The sequence below is a fragment of the Gambusia affinis genome, linkage group LG14 (assembly GCF_019740435.1).
Source record: "Gambusia affinis linkage group LG14, SWU_Gaff_1.0, whole genome shotgun sequence".
NCBI lineage: Eukaryota > Metazoa > Chordata > Actinopteri > Cyprinodontiformes > Poeciliidae > Gambusia > Gambusia affinis.
In genome coordinates this window covers 23,480,245-23,499,969 of record NC_057881.1, presented here as the reverse complement: position 1 = coordinate 23,499,969, position 19,725 = coordinate 23,480,245, and the positions used below count along the sequence as shown (strand labels likewise).

At 38.5% G+C, this 19,725-nt stretch overlaps 2 long non-coding RNA genes across 2 annotated transcripts; both read right to left on the bottom strand.

The window, feature by feature from the left end:
* Positions 1-3,788: 3,788 nt before the first annotated feature.
* LOC122843531 lies at positions 3,789-4,877 on the bottom strand. The gene is made up of 3 exons (XR_006372721.1): positions 4,726-4,877; positions 4,173-4,231; positions 3,789-4,095 (listed from the first exon to the last, which is right to left on the bottom strand). It is a non-coding gene; the product is annotated as an uncharacterized LOC122843531 (long non-coding RNA).
* A 12,144-nt stretch (positions 4,878-17,021) lies between these two features.
* Positions 17,022-19,460, bottom strand: LOC122843480. The gene is made up of 3 exons (XR_006372715.1): positions 19,361-19,460; positions 18,645-18,909; positions 17,022-17,117 (listed from the first exon to the last, which is right to left on the bottom strand). It is a non-coding gene; the product is annotated as an uncharacterized LOC122843480 (long non-coding RNA).
* Positions 19,461-19,725: the final 265 nt, after the last annotated feature.

Sequence of the window (19,725 nt, the reverse complement as noted above, 5' to 3'; positions counted from 1 at the left end):
AAATCAGAAGAATGGATGTGGTGTTGTGTTGGTGTAGCACTCCAATTTACTACATTTACAACAACAGACAAAAGATAGATGAAGAGCAGCGGTCTGCAATAACTGTACGGAGAGAAGCTGCACCAACTCCACCTAGTGGTCACTGCAGGTACGTCTCTGTCGTTCAGCAGAGCAACTCATCAACACTCCTGGACTATTAGCTGCGGGGTTCCTCCACTTTTATAAACCAAAAACGTTTTCAGACTCAAATTTCCTGAGAACTCTTTATAGCCCAGATTCAGTATGAATATATTTTTTGTTTGTTTTATAAAATAAAGGTATTGGTTCATCATAATACATCAGAACATTTTGAATAATAACTACCATCTCCTAATCCCATCATGTGACCGCTTGTGTTTTGCCATCTAGATGAAGAATTAATTTGGTTTTAATTACTTCTTATACTTTTTATTACCATTGTGTTGAAGTTTGCTTGTTTTGTATTTGTACTGATTGTATATATATTTTTAAATAGATTGACAAAATGTGTTTAGTTTTGTCATGACGGACGGACGGATGGATGGATGGATGGATGGATGGAGTTTGTGTTTCCAATCTGACAGAATGCTGAATGGGTCAGCTATGAACATTTCTTTACATCCACAACAAGATGGACAGAAGAAGGAAGCACAGCTGTAAGAACAACAGTTTCAAGCTATTTCATTTTTCTCAATAACTGTAAAATATGAACAGAATGACGAAGCCCCAGAAATATTGGACATATTTTCTGAGATGCACAAGTTGCAGAAGTTTAAATGAAATGTCTTAGTTTCTCTCGTCGTACTTGACTCTTAGTTTTAATGTTGAAATATAAAGTCATCAAGCAAATCAGAACCGCTGAGAGAACTTTGCAGAATGTCGCCTGTGAAAGTGGATGAGTAAAAGGAACAAAACAAGACCAGCAGAGGGCAGTGTTGTCACATAGAGCAGAATGGAACGGGTCAAACACGAGCTCCGACAAGAGAAGAAAAATATCAAAGAAATGGAAAATTAAAGGTACTGCGGTTCTTTCTTACTCTGGAATAATGTTAGAAAATCATTTTTAATGTCCATTTGTTAATACATTTAACATAAGAATTTCCTTTGAGTATTTTTAAACTCTAATAGAATCTTTATATTTATCAGATAATGACATTTCAATGACAGTGTTCCCTCATGACACAAATATTCAATTAATAAAAGCTGTTTATTATACCTCACATTCAAGGAGCCCTCTGTCAGCTATTAAGTATTTTCATTATTTAAATGTCATTTTTCAGACACAAATATTTACATAATTGTTTGTTTATCATGCAGTAAACTCCATTTCTGAGTCCTGACACTAAGAAAAACAAAATATGACTGTGGAATCAAAAATAAAATATAAGTAAGAGTGAAGTATGTTATAGAAGCTGGGCCGGATTTTAGCAGGGGCTTACCGGGGCTGCAGCCCGGGGCCCCGGCATTTCGGGGGCCCCGAAGGATGTTTTATATTTTTGTGAATGGATAGTGTCAGAATTTAATCAATGACTACCATGATTCTGACAGCACCGATGAAAAATGTTCCAATTTGTTCTGGCAAACGTCCATCTTGAATGCTTGCTTGTTATTGGTCCACTTTTGACGCATTGGGAGGAGGAGCGTAAGAATATTATTTTACAATGGCGGACAACAGGAAATATGACAGCGGAGCGCAGAAAAAGAAGAGAAAAGAAAAGAGCATCGAAATGCCTAAACTGACAGGCTTTTTTAAACCTGTTAGCGGAGATGGAGCAGAAACATTATTATCCCCCGCTCCTCAAACCCTTAGCTATGCTAACACCGGCACTAAGATCCCGCCAGAACCTTTAACCGTGACTGAGTCGGTGGCTGGACTGGCGTCTGTGGAGTCAGAGTTGGTGGAAGCGGGATCTTCTTCCGCAGATGGAAAGACGACTGTGGGTCCGTACAGTACCGATCCGGCGCATTAAATTTGAGTCGTGCGAGCTTACTGGGCAGAGCGAGGACCGGAGAGCTGTCAAAATATGAATGTTGGCTTTCAAGCATCAGAACGGGTGTACAAGCATCAAAAGCGTCACTTCTCCAAATCTCACTTTAAACCTAAGATGTTAAATGGTCGGTGAGTACGTCGAAAGACCGTGGCTGCTCTACTCTCCATCCACCGGAGCTGCATTTTGTTTTGCATGCCGCATTTTCAGCAATGCTAATACTCAGTCAAACTTTGAAACTGGTTTCAGTGACTGGAAGCACGCAACTGAACGCAAATGCCAAAACTTTAAAAAATCCTTCAGAGGGCAGTACTTTGGACTTACCTGGGTCAGGATATTTTCTGAAAACTACAGTATGCCTGATCTCTTTTTTCTAGAAGATATTGTTTATATCCATGTTCTGTCTGACTGGCAGAGAAGCACTTTTTTGACATTTATTTCCTCCACTATTTACCAAGAACTTTAAAACCAAAGAAAAAGTTTGAGTTTTGATATATTCCACTTGTACTTATATGAACTTGTAAATGCTGGGGATATTTGTATAAATATTGTTTTACTCGCTTTGCTTTGTAAAAGTATATTTGAGCATTGCATTTCTTGCACTCAATCTGTTTTATGTGTTGAAGTCCAGGCAACAATAACTATTCAGTGATTTTTATTTTGTGATGCAAGCATCATATTCTAGTTTCAACCCCAACATGTGGTTTAGTCTTTCTAGAAAAGAGTTCAGAGTTGTTTGTAGTTTGTGACAACTGGCTTATTAAAGTTGTAAGTTGTCAAAACTTACTGTCATTTTCTGTTCATCCTCTAAAACAAAACAAACACATACAAATATATATATATATATATATATATATATATATATATATATATATATATATATATATATATATATATATATATATATATATATATATATATATTGACTCTAGCCCAGGGGCCCCCATCCTGACTCCAGCCCAGGGGCCCCCATCCTCCTAAATCCGGCCCTGTATAGAAGCCACATATTATTACAATTTAATAAACAATAAATGCAGTAATAAAAAAGTTTATAAATTTTCACTTACATGTCAGTAACAACTCAAAGTAATAATAATATGAATTGGAATATATTAAATGAGTAATGAAGTTATATTAAAATTGCATAAATGATTACCTCTGGTTTTATTTTATATTGATGTGCCGCAGCAATCTGATTGGTCCACAGATCAACCAATGAGATGCTGGGATTTCACAGTTATTTGCTGAAGTTATTCTTTAAATACATTTTACACAGGAAACTGATTTCATTTCTTTCTATGAACGAATTTAACATACAAATATTTAATTATGTCCTAAAAGAATTATTCAACCATATGCTTAAATAGATTTGTGTGTAGTTATATAGTAAGTTTATTCTGTTATTCCGTAATAGTAACTTAATTTAATAGTAATTTATTAAATAGTAATTTATTAAACTGAGACAATGTTGTCACGCCACAGTATTTAACTAATGAATTATTTGAATCAATGTTTAATTTGTTTTCTTCTACAGATTAACTCTACCAGGGGACAAAGTTGTTTTCCATGTAAACTTACTCATCAGTAGATGATGAATAATTTTGGCTCAAACTATTTATTTTTATATTTGGGATGTTTTTGCTTCTGTTTTAGGGAGCAGGAACTGGGGGCTTATTAAGGCCCTAAACACCAAACACCACACGCCATAAACGTGGCAGCAAGGCGCTATTCTTATTTATTTCATTTTTTATACACAGGTTCTCATGGCGATGACATTTAAGAGCAGCTAAATTGCATCCCGAAAACTCAATTAATCCGTGAACTCTGACCTCAAACTGCTAGAGGAGCTGGAGCAGAGAATGAATGGATGCAGAGAAAGGGGAGAAAGTTCAAACCATTTTTTTTCATCGATCATAACAGGCAAGAATCATATCCTCATCTCCAGCATCTCTCTGCTCATCTTTCTAAACATACAGCCAGATTTAAAGAGGAACGGCAAAAGCAAAGAAGGTGGATTAGCAGAGCTGCTAACGTCTGACTGGGTCATCCAGGACCAGTAGAATATCGTCTCTGCTGCCTGGATGGAGAGCTGGTAGGAAGAGATGACAGTTATGAGACGGACACAGTCTTCAGTCAGAGGCTTCTTCAGTTAACTGGTATACTGACCGCTACTGGAGATCCTTTCTGCCCACAGCATCACCACCGACAACTAGTCTTTGAAGAACCTGGGATGATATGAGTTATGATGGCATTTAATTCCTCTATAGCATACATAAAGCATTTTAAGTTTGAGTAGACAGACACGCGATCAGGCAGATGGATGGAAGACCATTTCTCTGTGAATTGTTCTGTGGTTATTGGGTTGTCTGCTGAACTTTGTGTGTGGTGAATCAAATTTTCATCAATGATTGACTTTTAGAACTATTAATAATTATGATTAACAATTTATTATAAATGTAATTATCGATAAAGTTAAGGATTCTGTAGTAGAATAGATACCAATTCCAGTATCTCTGGAATCATGAGTCAAACTTGTCAGTCTCTCTTGAAGGAACGAATTCAGAGCGCCGGACAGGAGAAACTCTTCACACAACAAGGAATAACCACTAACACTCATTTCAAGTCTGATATGTTGTTAACAAAATGACTGAACTTCACAGCTCAGTTATCCCGTAAATAACTTGTTTCTATTACCACCGACACGCAACTTGCTACTTACGGAAAAGACAAAGGGAATATATGTTGACAGATAAATGGAGGACCCCCGTGATAATATCATATAATCACCTTCCTAAAATAATCAAAAACAGATTTTGTCACAAAAAAAGACATAGAAAGGTGACGACATGATAAAATTAAATTGAATTCTGAAAGATAACTTCAAAACCAACTAATTAAAACAAGAAAACAAAGGGAAACAAAGATTAGCAAAGCCACAATGCAGCTAAACATCACATTACAAATCAGTGTGGCCCCCTGGTGGTGGGAGGGATGAGGTGGAGGCTGATGTCAGACCTGAAGAGGCTGACCAGTTTCTGTCCCACCCGCCACTTTGGAACATAGAGTCATAAAACTCCACCATGTGTTCAGGTCTAACTTTAAGCCAGGCCAAGGATCGTGGCTTTGGGACTCAGCGCTGTATGATAACAAGTGAATGTGTGGAAGACAAAAAGAATAGTGAAAAAAAGAGAAAGAAACTAAAATGAAAGAGAGGAAGAGAGGAAGAAGGAGAGAGAGGCGCTGATATGAACACCTACTTTACCAAAAACAGGAAACTTAAATGGACTTTATTAAAACTCATTGAGGTTACAAATAACTTCATTCTATAAGTGAAACACAAACAACACATTTTTCATGTTGTGTTTGGCCATTCGGACCACCATACAGTACATTATTTAACGCCGATTACAGATTCTTTGAAACACAGTATGTGAACTCAGACGTTTTCCTTACCTTTGAAATGAGTTCATACATTCCCCCAAAAAGAATGTTACAATCAACATGTATCTCACATGTAAAATGCACAAATATCCCTCTGATGCATTTTATGCGAGAACTGCTACTAACCTAATTTTTCCGTGTTCCATTAAAAAACAATGTTTGAGTCTTCTGACATGAATGTGCAGCCAGTTTAGACATTACAGAAGTTGGAAAGTACCAATCTGTCAGTTAATGACACGTTTCAAACAAGCTTGTATTTAGTCAAATTTAGGGAGCATTACAGCACAAATTTAGTGATGTTTTATGTTCTTCATTTCATGAGGAAAGAGGGTTTTTTCCCTCCTATGAATAGTCAAGATGTGACTGTGAAAGAAAAACACAAAGACGACATTTGAAGCACTGAAAAAACAATGCTGGAAAACAAAGTCACATGGAGTCACCCTGCATACTTATTGACTTACAACTGTGACTAAGCATGTGATGATTTTTACCATCTGAAGCAAAGTTTTCCAAAACTCGCCGGTTCCGAAACGTCTGTATGCGCTCTAATGAGCTCACACTTCAAAGTAAACACATCATGTTCAGAATGCTTTGGGTTTTATGCTACATTTGTGGTGCAGAGTCCAGTTTACAATTCCCCCAAAACAAATGCCCACAATAACAACAAAAACATCAAGAAGCGAGAAGGTTAGCATTCTTCTTTTTATGCACTCACTGACAGAAACCAGCCAGGCAGCCGAGGAATGAGCCGCACTGGGCATAACTTGGTATCCATGCACAGGAGTGACGTGAATTGAAATGATTTAGTTTGCAAAGGACCCGGCATAACTGGAAAGAGCAGCAGAGGTCACAGGAAGTGTGAGTGGAAAGGGAATGAAAGCATCATAAGGAATATCTCAAAGGGAGCTGTGGTGGTAAGGCTGTCGTCACATCGCATAATGACTCGGCATGTGAGACATTCAGATGTGTTAACACTTGAAGGTGCTTTTCCACCAGACCACCTCTGACCGGTACGGTCTCAGTCCGCCGTGGCCAGATTCATTTTCCATTAGCAGACGCAGCGCGGCTCAGCCTGGCTGTTCTCAGATCTTCACACCTATTCAAGGGTACAAGCTGAGTTATGGCATGATTTGCTGTAGCATAATCACGGCATATTTATTTATTGATGTCTTTAAAATTAAAAGTGTGAGGTTTGTAGGCCAACGTGCTCACACAACCATTTAAAGATTTGGCTACAATTTGTCCACAGCATTGGAATCAGAGGTTGGTGATGGACATTGATGTTGTTCTGAATCACTTTGTAACCACATTTTCTGTGTGCTGAAGGTTCTTGTCTTTCTGGAGACACATTTACACCTGTGCTTTAAATTCCCGGTGGAAGTCTTCAGATGTTGCTCCAATATTCACACACACTGTTCTTTCCTGGAGATAATATCTTGCTTAAGAAGTTCCTCCTTCCTTTTAGCTTTAAACTTCAGTAAGGTCATATGTTGAGTCAGTATTTCACCCTAAGTTTCACTGCATTTCCAAAAGCCATAAATTAACAAAACATACTTGCCACGAAAAACCTGGCGAGGCCATAGAAGAACATCAAGAAGATCAGAAGGATAACAAATGCATCAAATTTGTGTCCATTGGCACCGAGGCTCAGTAACCACCTCTCATTTCGAGGTTACCCAAAATCTAAGCAGTCCAAAGGAAGCAGAGTATTCTCAGACAGATTGACACCAGTTTCCATATGTTCCCCGCATGTCTCCTTGCCGTCGGTCCCAGAAGTGGCTGAGACCAGATCGGACGGCCAGTTCCAATCACAGAGCGGAGCGGGGATGATTACAGAGCAATGGCTGAGCTGGTGGCGATGACATCAGCGACCAGAAACTGGGAACTTGTTTTGTTTGGGAGGGCTTTTGGGTGGGGCGGGGGGCTCACGAGGAAGGGAGCTAAGAAAGTTGTGGCTCGAGGCTCAATGACTGCTACCAAATTGATCTCAGAAAAAGAAAAGTTTGGTCATAGCAGATGTAATTTGAAAGAGTTGAAGAGCACAAAATGAAAGGATAGCATTTTTACATGATGAATTGTGGAATTCGCTTTTCAAGGCTAAAAAGTCGGGCGTGCTGTGGTGGCATAGTGGACAGCACAACCCACATTTGGAGGCCTTGAGTCCTTGACACGGCTGTCGTGGGTTCGATTCCTGGACCCGGCTGACATTTGCTGCATGTCTTCCCCCCTCTCCCTCCCCCTTTCCTGTCAGTCTACTGTCATATAAGGGACACTAGAGCCCACAAAAGACCCCCTGGAGGGAAAAAAACGGCTAAAAAGTCACCAGCTTTAATGACCACAGCAGGGAGTTTGTCCCAAAATAAAGGCCTGGGCTTTTCCTACAAACATATTTACATACGTTTTATGTTTTAGTAATATAGAATGTCTTCCATCATGGGCATGGAGTTGGAGGACAAGCTAACCTGGAGCACCAACACCAAGGAGCTGCTGAAGAAGCACAGCAGAGACTGTACTGTCTGAGAATCCTCCAGAAGAACTGTCTCCCCTCAGACTTGCTGCAGGCCTTCTGTCACTGCTCCATAGAGCGTGTGCTCACGTACAGTCTGTGTGTCTGGTACGGCAGCAGCACATCCTCGGACAAGCAGGCGCTCCAGAGGGTTGTCATGGCAGCAGAGAGAACCACAGGCTGCCTCCTCCCCACCATGGAACAGATTTACACTTCCAGGCTCCGCAAGAAAGTTCTGGACATTTTAAATGACTCTTCACACCCTGACCATGGTCTCTTCCAGCTGCTGCCATCAGGCAAGAGATACAGAGCAATAAAAACCAGGACAAATCGCCTAAAAAACAGTTTCTACCCGATGGCAATCATGGCGCTAAATTTAAAGGCATAAGAACTTCTGCTCTTGACACCACTCTGTTAAAAATATAAATTCTGTTTACGCTGCGACACCTCCAGGCACTGCAACCATCTTCTGATGTCTATTTATTTCTCGTTTTGTGCTGTTTGTTTCTTCATCTTTTTATGTATATATATTTATATTGTGTGTTGTTTATGTGTATATAACCTGCACTTTAACTTGAGTCAAACATGGTCTCTATCTCGTTGTAATCTGTTGATGACAATGACCAATAAATCTCATCTTATTTTATTTTATCTAACTCATTACCTCAGATGCATTCATGGGTGACTGTTTTCCTTACCTTTTCTTTTATCTGCCACTCCTCTCTGCTGCCTCTCCACAGCCCTGTCCTCTGTTGATCCTATCCCAAAACCTCAAGCTTCTTCTAGAGCTGCACACAAAGACACAACCATAAGTTTTCAACCTGTGGGTGAAGCCCGGTGGTAGACAAAGCTTCAGTGGCTGGAGGAAGGAATTCAGGAAAACAGACAAAGGCAGTTTTATTGCTACCTACCTAAAACAGTTAATTACATATGGTCACTGATGTGGAATCTTTTCTGTAGGCTCTCTGTAAGGGAATTCTGTGGTTCTTTCCAAGCTGCCTATTTAATTTTCACTGTGCATTTCCCTCACGTTGGAGACACTATTTTGACATGCTGTATGAAGAATAAAAGGGACAGCGGCCTTGAAATATACTATTTGATTGTAAAAGAAAAAAAAAATCTAGAAATAAAACCTCTTCCTCTGAAGCAGGATTACAGAACTACAGATGAGATCAATTGTGTCGTTCTTGCTGCAACAGATTTCTTGCACTTTTTACATGAAACAAAAATAATAATAATAATAATAATAATATAAAAACAGCTATACTCAACTATTACTCTTACTCATATAAATTATGATTAATAATTTCCTCAGAAGGAAAATGAAGAAAAAAAGTGAAGAACAAATGCCACAAGGAGGGAGGAAGAAGTTGAAAAGAGGACAGAAGAAAGGTCAAAGGGGACAAAGAATAAGAGAAGTAGAAGAAGAGATGGACTCTAGAAAAGGGAGGATGGGTACAATGAATTAGAAATGGACAGGAAGACCCAAGTAAAGAGTGAAGGACAAAAGAAGGAATTAAAGACAGCACAGGGACGTCCAGAGTGATGGACACATAGAAGAAATAGATTCAGGAGGTAAAGACAAAAGGAGCAATGGAAGGAGGGAAGGAAAGAATATAGCAACTTTTAGACTTTGTCCCAGAGAATGAAGTCTGGAAATGTCTGGTTTTTTTGTTTGTTTGGGGGGGGTTTTATGTCTGCGTAGAACTTGTTTGTTTCCAGAGTGTGTAGGAACCTTGCCAACATCTCATTTGCACTTTGGAAGAACTTGTGCCAGCCTGTTAACGACGCCTTCATTCAGTTTAACTGTGTGGCTACAGGAAACAATCCAACAGATGTAGAACAGAAGGCCCTTGGGACGAGGGTGGAGGAACGCTTCTACAGAGCTGAGTTAAAAAAAAATAATAATAATAATAATTAATTGCGCCTCTTGTTTTTTTCTTTGATGCAATTTACCTTTGCTGTGCATCATTAACGCCCCACATTTAAGTTAAATCAAAACAGTCGAGACCAAATCAGACCCATGTTGACTAAGACCTAAAATCAGCTTTACTGCTGCTGAGGTTTCTATCTGAAAGCTGAGGAAACCACGTGCAAGCTGGGCCACTGTCACTGCGTCAGCAAAGCAAGGAACAGGAGTCTTAGTACACGCGCTTTAGGAGAACCTTGACTCAGATCCGTAGAGGTTGATGTCATTCGGTTGTGTTTGTCGTCTTTCCTGGTAAAAGAAATTCCAGTTCAATCAATCAAGTTGATCTGCAGAGCTCATTTCAGCAACACGGCACTTCAAAGGGCTTTGCATCGTGAGAACAGAAAACAAAAATCATAAACATCATTTGGTCAACAATAATCCGTAGATTTTCATGCCTTATGGGTCACTTAGTTAGTTTGTAGCCATTTTGTCAATGCAGTATAGTTTATCTGTTGGCTCCTATATTATAACATGGTTTTAATTCTAAATTTTTTGATAATTATTGAGTCAATAAGTACTACATTTCATTAAAACGAGACAAGAGGTAGGATTAAATAAGTGTTAATTTCTTCATAGTCCTTTTCAAACAGAAGAGTGGGAAACTAATTCTTTTTCTCTTTTCCACTGAATGCTTGTTTCTTGTTTTTAAAAAAACCTGTTTAAAATAAATAAATAAATGAATTGTGAAAACCAATTAAAAGAAAAAAAACAAACATATTTTGTCAAGTGTCATCTTTAGAATCATCGATACACGTTGAAAACGTTGGTCAATCTTCCAGTTATTATGGTTCAAAAGCTGCTCTAAACAGGTCGATTTTTAATCCACAGCTAAAGGAGCTCAGTGTTTCGGCTGTTTTGCAGTTTTCTGGAAGTTTGTTCCAGATTTGTGGTGCATAGAAGCTGAATGCTGCTTCTCCATGTTTGGTTCTGGTTCTGGGTACTTAAGGTCCGATCAATAAGTCTTAGATCCAAAGCGAACGTTCCGTTAAAGAATACTAGTGTAAGTTGTGCGTTTTGTGTATTTCTCTCTTATTGGGAAATTCAAGCACAATAACAGGGACCGTTACCGCCTGTTAAAATGAAAACAATAGAAGTCTGCCACACTGAATTACTTTATATCAGGAAGAACCCGTAAAAGGAGACAATAAAGAAGGAAAAGTTGGATTGTTATGCTTGTGGAATGAAGTAAAACATGCAAGTATTTTTCCCCTCAACTGATGACTTTTTTTTTGTTCCAGGTCTCTCTTAGGGAAGGTGTCTCATGAGAAGTGTGAGAAAAAAACATCAGTGGGCTTTTCCACCTGGTGTAACAGGAGCTTGACTGTTATCAGTGACGTTTCAAAGTGCAGCAGAGCCGAAAGAGTCAGAGTGAAAGGAAACAGGCAGCGATATCAAATGACTTTATCTTGGCTAAAACGTCCATTTTAATGAGGTCATAAAACTATAGAACAGAGAGATACTGACAGCATGAAAGGAAATAGAAAACTCAATGTTCGCATCATACAGCTGACCATTAAAACTGCACCAGTGGACCTGACATCACCTTCATGCATTTTATAATGCAATTAATATAACATAATACAATGACAGGAAATATTTAAAATATGATCAAAATCTATATGGAAGAAGCTTTTGGTTCAGTACTATTTTATGACGCCCTGGATAAAAAGACGTTTTAATCGTCCCGACAAAGTGACATCATGACATTACAGCTAATATCATGATGTCACTTTGTGTTTCCATTGTCGAAAAACACAATTTCGCCATTGGTGTTTCCGTTAAATAAGAAACGCAGCTAAAATGAATGAATGGAGACACAATAAAAAAAAGAAAAAAAGCTCCAAAGTTGAATTTTCATGGAAAAACAAAACAGGCTCCTTCACATCAAGAATTGATTTCTAACTGGTCTCTGATTTAATAGCTGGTGAAATTAAGTCGGAGATTCTTCCAGCTCCTTTATCAGACCATGAGCTTATTTTAATTGAAAAAAAAAAACTAAATTAAACCAGTAAGGGAAAAATAAAATTACAGCTTACTGGAAACTCAACTCTTCACTATTAGAAAATAAAACAGTAGAAGAAAACATTAAACAAATAATCATAAAGTATTGGAATACAGCTTGTAGTCAGAAGGAATTTGGTAAAAATTGGGAACTCCTAAAATATGAACTTCGAAAATGAAAACTGGAGCTGAGATTACTAAAAGAAAAGGAAAGTAGAATCAGAAGCAATAAAATGAATGAATCTGTGGCTCCAGTGAGATCTTTCTGTTTCAGGACGTTCATTATTAGTCAAAGCTGAAGGCTGATCTAGACTCGTTTCTCTGGTCCTTGATCTTGATGTTCCCACGGAGATCAGTACCAACATTAATAAAATAAACTTTAACTTTATATGGAAAAAGAAATGCCATCTCATCAAGAAAAATATTCTAATGAATAAAGTTGAAAAAGGTGGAATTGAAGCCTTTGACTTCACATCTTTAAACAATTCATTCAAAATGAAATATTTAAAAAAATCTTCTGAAAACCCAAACTCTATATGGAATCCTATTCCCATTTACAACAAATTGGAGGATTACCCTTTCTTCTTAGATGCAGTTATAGTTTACCCAAAATACCCCTAAAACCATCTGTTTCATAAACAAGCTGGTCACTTTGGTACAAAAACAATTTCTCTCATAAATATTATATCTGGAAAAGTGAAGACATTAAATACAAAAATAAGACTATCTTTTGTAGAAAATGGTTTGATAGGAGAATATTACTTGTAAGGCAATTATTAAGTCCAAAGATTATAAATGGTCATTTATTGTCTTATTCTGATTTTATGTTATTTTTCCAATTTCCTGTCACCCCTAAAGAATATGCTGCTGTGTTTGACACATTCCCCAGTGGGTCATTAAAGCTTTTAAAGATATAAGTTTTCAATTAAGCTTGGGGTATTTTTGACACTGATTTTTATTTTAATTTTTTTTATTTTTTTCCTTTTTAAATGTTTTTTTTATTGTTAATTTTTTTTTCTCCTCCTTAATTAGCTTTTGTATTACATTTTAATTTTTATTGTTTCTTGTGTTTTTTTGTCTTCAATCAATGGTGTGATACTTCCTCACTTTTCCTGGACACAACATCTACAGGATAACCTTTCCTACCAACACAGTGATGTTGTTGCCGGGTAGACTGGGGGACTGCCGGAAGGTTTTTTCCTATCTTGTGTATATGTTCCTTTTGTTACGTCTTCCAGGATAGTGTTGTGTCTTGTCTTTTGTGTGAGGAGGGAAATGTGTGTTGATTAATATTAAATATTTTCATATTTACTGATAATCAAAAGGGGGGAAATGTGATGGAAAAAATTACAATAAATCCCATCTGCTAGTCATGTCATTTGAAATGTTTATGAACTTTCACCAAAAGAACTATTTGGGTTTGATGTAGAAGGTTGGAAGTTGTTTTCTGCAGCTGCATCAGAACCAGACTGTCTTGTTGTTAATTCTTTATCTTTGGTATAAAACTCATGTGCTGTCCCTGGCTGACGGAGCTTGGCGAGGTTTTCATCCAGACCTGCTTCATTACTGATTGTCTATTAGCTCTCTGTGTTGTGCACAATATCTGAATAAACCTGACTGAGTGATTTCACATGAACAGTGCTTTGGAAATAGCATTTTTTCCACAACAACCTCCAGATCAAATTCACTCACTGCCAAATTTTTATCCAAACTCCATTTATATTGATTATGATTGTCCTTTTATAAGTAAGAAAACAACCAACAAAATGTTAAGAAATATTTTATTACGACATGTTGTTTTAACACCAGCTTGTATATTTTATTGATCCAGCATTTTTGAAAATCTAAATTGGAAGTGGACTTGGTTGCTCTGTATACGTTATTATACAATAACGTATACCTTAATCATTAAAGACATGAGCGTGTGGAAGTTACACCTAACAGTCTCTTTACAAATCAACTGGTTTCCTGTCCAGACTCATGGTCACCCTTCAGGCGTCGTCTGTGTCTCAGTGGGGCAGATGGACTAGCGTAATGAAGTTAACGTGGATTATCTTCTATAGACTCACATACAGTCAGGTAGAGAAGTGTTGCTGTGTGCACTGCAGGGCTAATCTGTTCTGTACCATGACCTACAACTAGTAAGCTACTAATACACATGAGAGCATTTAAGAGAGAACCGTACCGAGCAGCATTGTCAGCGTAACAAACCTGGTTACCATGGTTATCTTTATTGATGAAATATTGCAAAAAATAAACGATAGGATCAAGGAGTTTAACGATTAATGTTAAAGTATAAAGACGATCATTTTTAATGAACTGAAGAGACCAATTACATTTGAAATCTTATGGACAGATGCCTTGTGATTATATTAATGCTTTAGGACCTGGGCTGTTCTGGACAGGAGCTCACAGGGCGACGAAGAGATAACACAAAATCCATTTCTTATGATATGTACTGGCACAGAAGGCAACTTTATTTATACAGCACCTGTCAGCCAAAGACAATTCAAAGTGCTTGTACAAGAAAATTAAAAACATACAAGATAGTAAAAAAAAAAAAAGCTAATTAAAAATAGACAAAGTAAACATTAAAACTTTGAATATAGTGAATGAATAGAATTAAAAAAAAATTAAGAATAGGCAACTTTAAATAGGAAGGTTTTTAACCTTGTTTTAAATAAACTCAAGGTAGGGGCAGTGTTACAGTGAGCAGGACGTTTATTCCAGAGTGTTGGAGCATAAAAACTAAAAGCTGCTTCACCATGTTTAGTTCTGACTGTGAATAGTTAGTGGGTTTGATTCTGATGATCTTAAAGGTCTGAGTGGTATATATTATTGTAGAAGATCAGAAACGTAGTCTGGGTTTCTATTATGAAATGCTTTGTAAACCATTAAGGAGATTTTAAATTCTATTCTTAAATTCCTAAATTAAAATTCTATTAAGTCTGTGTCTTCACTGCTCCACACAGACCAATTTCATTTTCTAACTTTTCAGTTTTACTGCAGCAAAGAATTAAAAATGAAGGCTTTGCACTTTCAGCTTCAGCCGTTTTGAAACAGGATCACAGGTTTCTGCTGCAGCCTCAAGCTGAGGAGAAAATCTCAGTAGGCAGAAATGTAAGCAGACAGCGGCAAACTGTCAAACAGGTTTCTCTATCAAGATTTGGACCATCAGTTGCTGTTTGGCATGGTGAACACCCTGCTGACGCTTTAATGAAGACTGATCAAGTCTTTACTAGATTTAAATATCCAAATAAGTCTTTGACACTTGTAATTTTAACCACTGTATCAGAGAAACATGAATACAAATACATGTGGGTACTGATAGTGCCCCTATCCACATCAGTTCTTAACAAATGAAATTGTTAGTTGGGATCCAAAGGGCGGATTCTCACCAGCCCTGTTTAGTCTACTTTAATGTTTGTTTGGACCAGAGATCGCGCCGAAAACAGGAAGTGGACTATAGTGCTGGACCTTCTCGGTAACGTCAGTGAGTCTAGTGCTAGCAAGAGAAGTGGTTGGTGGTCTTTTACCGGAGACAAAAGGTAAAAGACCACGCTAAAATCAGAGTGTCGTTTCCTTCAGAGGCGAAGGGAGAAACTGGTTTTTCAAATACTTTGGATCGTTTGACAGAGTGCGGTGTGAAAGAGAACCTCAGCAGCTGAAGCCATAACAAATGTTGCCACTTTGGTCCCCAATAGAACCGAGTTAATCGGACTTTGAGGTGTGAAAACATCCTCAGACTCTCCCATGTGGTTTTGGTATTTTTGACAGTTTTAAGAAAACCAATAGCATCTGCCTTCTTCTGAATGTATAGTTTCTACTCCATTGTCCCAAAAAAACCTCTAAAAGTTGCAGATGTTGGTGTGACTTATATGTAATGTAGATATAATTGCTAGAGGTCACCACCCATAAGTGGTCTGGCCAGACATTCTGTGAAATATTCCATCCTTGCAGGCCCATTTCTTTCCTCCACTCCTCTCCTGCTTCCCAAGCTTGTGACGCTGTAAATAGTAACCTGAGAGGCATGAACCTTCAGCCGGAGGATTGGGATATCTGGAGCTCTCTCCTCTGTTTCCGAGCATTCCTTCTATTTGATGGTAGAGTTTATAAGCATGGAAAGTTCCTGTCTAATTATGGGTACGATGAGGAAAAGTCTCTGGGAAGGCACGAGTCTACAGGGCAGCCACCGCACCGCAGGAGGAAAGAAGAAAAGCTGACATTTTCTGACAAGCTGCTGATCCATGTCATGGCTGTGTAAACCAAACTGAAGTGGATGACTTTGACTTGGCTTCTCGGCTGGAATGAAATGGTGTGCCAGTTCAATATGGAGGAGGATGACTTCAGATGTCTTTCTTCCAACAGAAGCTGTGGATCTCTCTTCCATTTTAGTGGACCAACAAGCACTCTCAGCTTTTAACGTTTTTCATTAAAACAAAAAGGTCCCCGAATGAGAGTCTTAGAAGCCATTGCCTGTATAGAAAGGTCAAGTTGACCCAGATTGGAAATGATTAACTTGGATGGCCCCAGGTGATGTTCAGCCATGCATCTGTTCTCATTAGCCTGCACCGTCTTCCTGTTGGACCCACTGCCGGGCTGCTGGCACAGGCCACCATGCAGAGCAACTGGTTGCTGGGAGACCGTGGTTCACTGTAAAAGCCACTGAGGGTTAGAAATGAGTGGAGAGTGGAGGGGCAAACAGATTTTAGGAAGTGGTTCACATGGGGCAACAGGCATAACAATATATCAACTGTTGCACCATTTAGAAACTGGTGGGTTTAAAACCAGACAATCTGGTTATTTTTCTGTATGTGACACAAACCACGTCGAGGCACCCAAGAAAAATGAGTCAAAGTAACTAATAATTAGGGTTGGAGGTCCCAAAGTAAAGAGTGGGCTAACAATCTAAAAAAATTGGACTATGAATATGAAGTGGTTCAAATTAATTGGTTTTCAAACCCTATCTTGTTATTAGCTCTGATGTATAATATTAAAAAAAGACAAACATGGAAATGAATTTTTAGTGCACACTCAATATCACATATTGTATCACATTGTACATGTGGTAGTTATTATATTCTATGAGACTCTTTGGTCCAAGTGTGAACGTTGAAAATAGCCAGCAGCACTGGTCACTAGCAGGACGACGTTTTACGTGATGTGAAAGTGAAAGGCCATGGCGTTCCATCTGTAAAGTTACACAGGACGAAAATTAACAGCAATATTTTGGTTTATTTATTCATTCAGACATTCATAAACGTCTGAGTTACTAACTAAACACTAAATTCATAAGATAAATATTTAGTTCCCAAATAAATATTTAAATTAGAAACTAAATATTTAATTTGCACGTATTCCTTTTCTAAACTAAACCTTCATTTTCCAGAGTAAATATTTATTTTCCAAACAAATCATTAAATTTTCAAACTAATTATCTATGATCTAAGCAAAATATTTAGCTTACAACTAAATGTTTTACAAACAAGCACCTTTTGAGCTTGCTAACTAAATATGTAGATTGCTAGTTAAATATTTAGCTAGTATGCTAATTAGCAAAAGGGAACTGTCAAAATGAAAGGTGGATTTTGTGGACGACTGACAACAGAATAATCGTAAACAAGCAAGAAAAAAATTTCAGGATGATTTTTCCTGTGTGGGCTTCTGTAGTTTTAGATGAAGACACAGAGGAAAACAAAATATTCCAATTTGATGAATTGAACTGAATAACTCTGTCCTGTGGACTCGTGCCTTCTCTGAGCTGCATTTCGTCCAGATTTGAAATTTCTGTCCAGCTCTATAAAACAGAGTTTGCATGAACCACAGAAACGTTGGAATGGAAACAGCTCTGCTCGAAGTATGTGATTCTCATGTCATTTATCATTCGAAATATTCTACCCACTGGCAGAATAGTGGACAGAAATGTAGGTGAAAGCAGAGAAATGTTGAAGGAAAAACGGTTAGGCTCATCAGGGCCTCATCACTCTTCGCTATAATGACTGACATCTGAGCTGTTAAAACTCTGTTTTCTTTGAAAGGAAAGTGTTTTCCAAATTCAGCTGCTGTGGAGGTGCAGCCCCATCACCACTGGACCAGCAGGGCCAGAGTGACTTCACACAGCTCCCAGAGATCTTCCATGACTGACAAGCCAACTCTCCATTCAAGTCATAATAAATTCAGTCTACTGTGGAAACGCTAATCGGCTGCCAAACGTCAGGTTCCCTGACACATCAGAGACATCTGTAATCCATCAACAAAATTAGCCTCGAGTTTAAGGTCTCTATAGTCAGTTGTTGTCTATAGTCAGTTGTAATGTGTATTTGTGGCATGTTATAGCACAATAAAGTAACTATGTCACCTTCAGTTAGAAAAGCGCTGTATATGTCAAATATATATTAGAAGATATTTGCCTTAAAATTGGGCCTCTGTCTTTTTAAAAAGTCCTGTTGTTTCTGAAGCTCCGCCTCCAGAAAGTCATCCCAACATGGCTCCTCTATTAAACCTTTCATGTTTTTAGCAGTGTTGCACTGAGATGTAGATCACATGATGAGCCGTATTTGCTATGTGGCTGTTATTGACTAAGGAAAATAATGCTAACTTAATGTATCTATTTATTCTTTAATTACAAAAATCCAGTATTAGCTGCACTTATATTCAAGTCACTGAATGCCATTGCTTCAATTCAGTGTTGGATGAAGTGATTGCTAAACACCCTTACCTGAAGGCGCTGACTGATTGCCACGTTCACTTCCCACTCAGGACAGCTACAGCCTGTCTTCCTCAGGGCCCCTCGCTCTGTAAATACTTTAAAGAGGGAAAAATGAAGACATTCCGTACAGCTGGATCCACAGCTGTCTGTCTCTTCCAACTGGTGTCCTGCTGCAGTCCTCGGCTTCCCTTGGACCCTTTGAACCCGTCGTCTCCGTCCTCAGTAGGGGCTTTTCTGCGCCGTTGCTAGGGCCTTATTTAAAAAAGCCTCAGACCTGAAGGGGAAAGAAGTGTTGCATGCAAAGTTCTTAAATATGGTAATTATAATATTGCTTCCCTGGCGAACGCTGGGAACTCAGGGGAGGCTGCAAGAAAGTGCATGCTGACAAAATTCTCTCTTGAATGGTCCTTAACGTTTTGCTCAAACAGGAAGCCGTATCCCACAGTTTACATGAACAGAAGGTTTTATGAAGCGGCCCCCCGTTGAACACAGATACCCCTTGCTGCGCATTTCTTGCACATGTTGCTAACACCTTGTAATAGTAATCACACCATTTATTACAGCCACAAACTTCAATGTACCTTATTGTGTAAAGAACTGAACAGCTGAGAGCCAGAAGGGAAATCATACAAATCATACAATCATTTCAAGGCTTTGTGTACAATTAAAAATCAAAAGGTTAACAAGCCTGGTGTGCTCTGATGACATCTAGTGCAGAAGTTCACCTTGATGTCAGGATGCACTCGCTGTCCTGTGAAGGCCTCAGAGGGGATTGTCAGAGAGCGTTTAGTCTCGTCTCCACTGAGTTGTGCCTTATTTTATGGCCCAGCATATTTAGTCCACCAGTTGGACTTTCACTGGGCAAATGGAGTTAAACCCAAACGTCTGGCGTTGCATCATACAAAACGACACGATAAGACATGACGCCAAATGTTGACGCAGTGGTATGTCTCATTCTAGAATTGACATTTTTCTGTCCCCCAATCAGTGGACTGTGTTGTGGGACACCAGTAGCTCCACCCTAACAGAACTGTACCGTTCGGGTTTGGTACAGTATGGGTTGGCTGGACCGCGCTTTTGCAATGGAAAA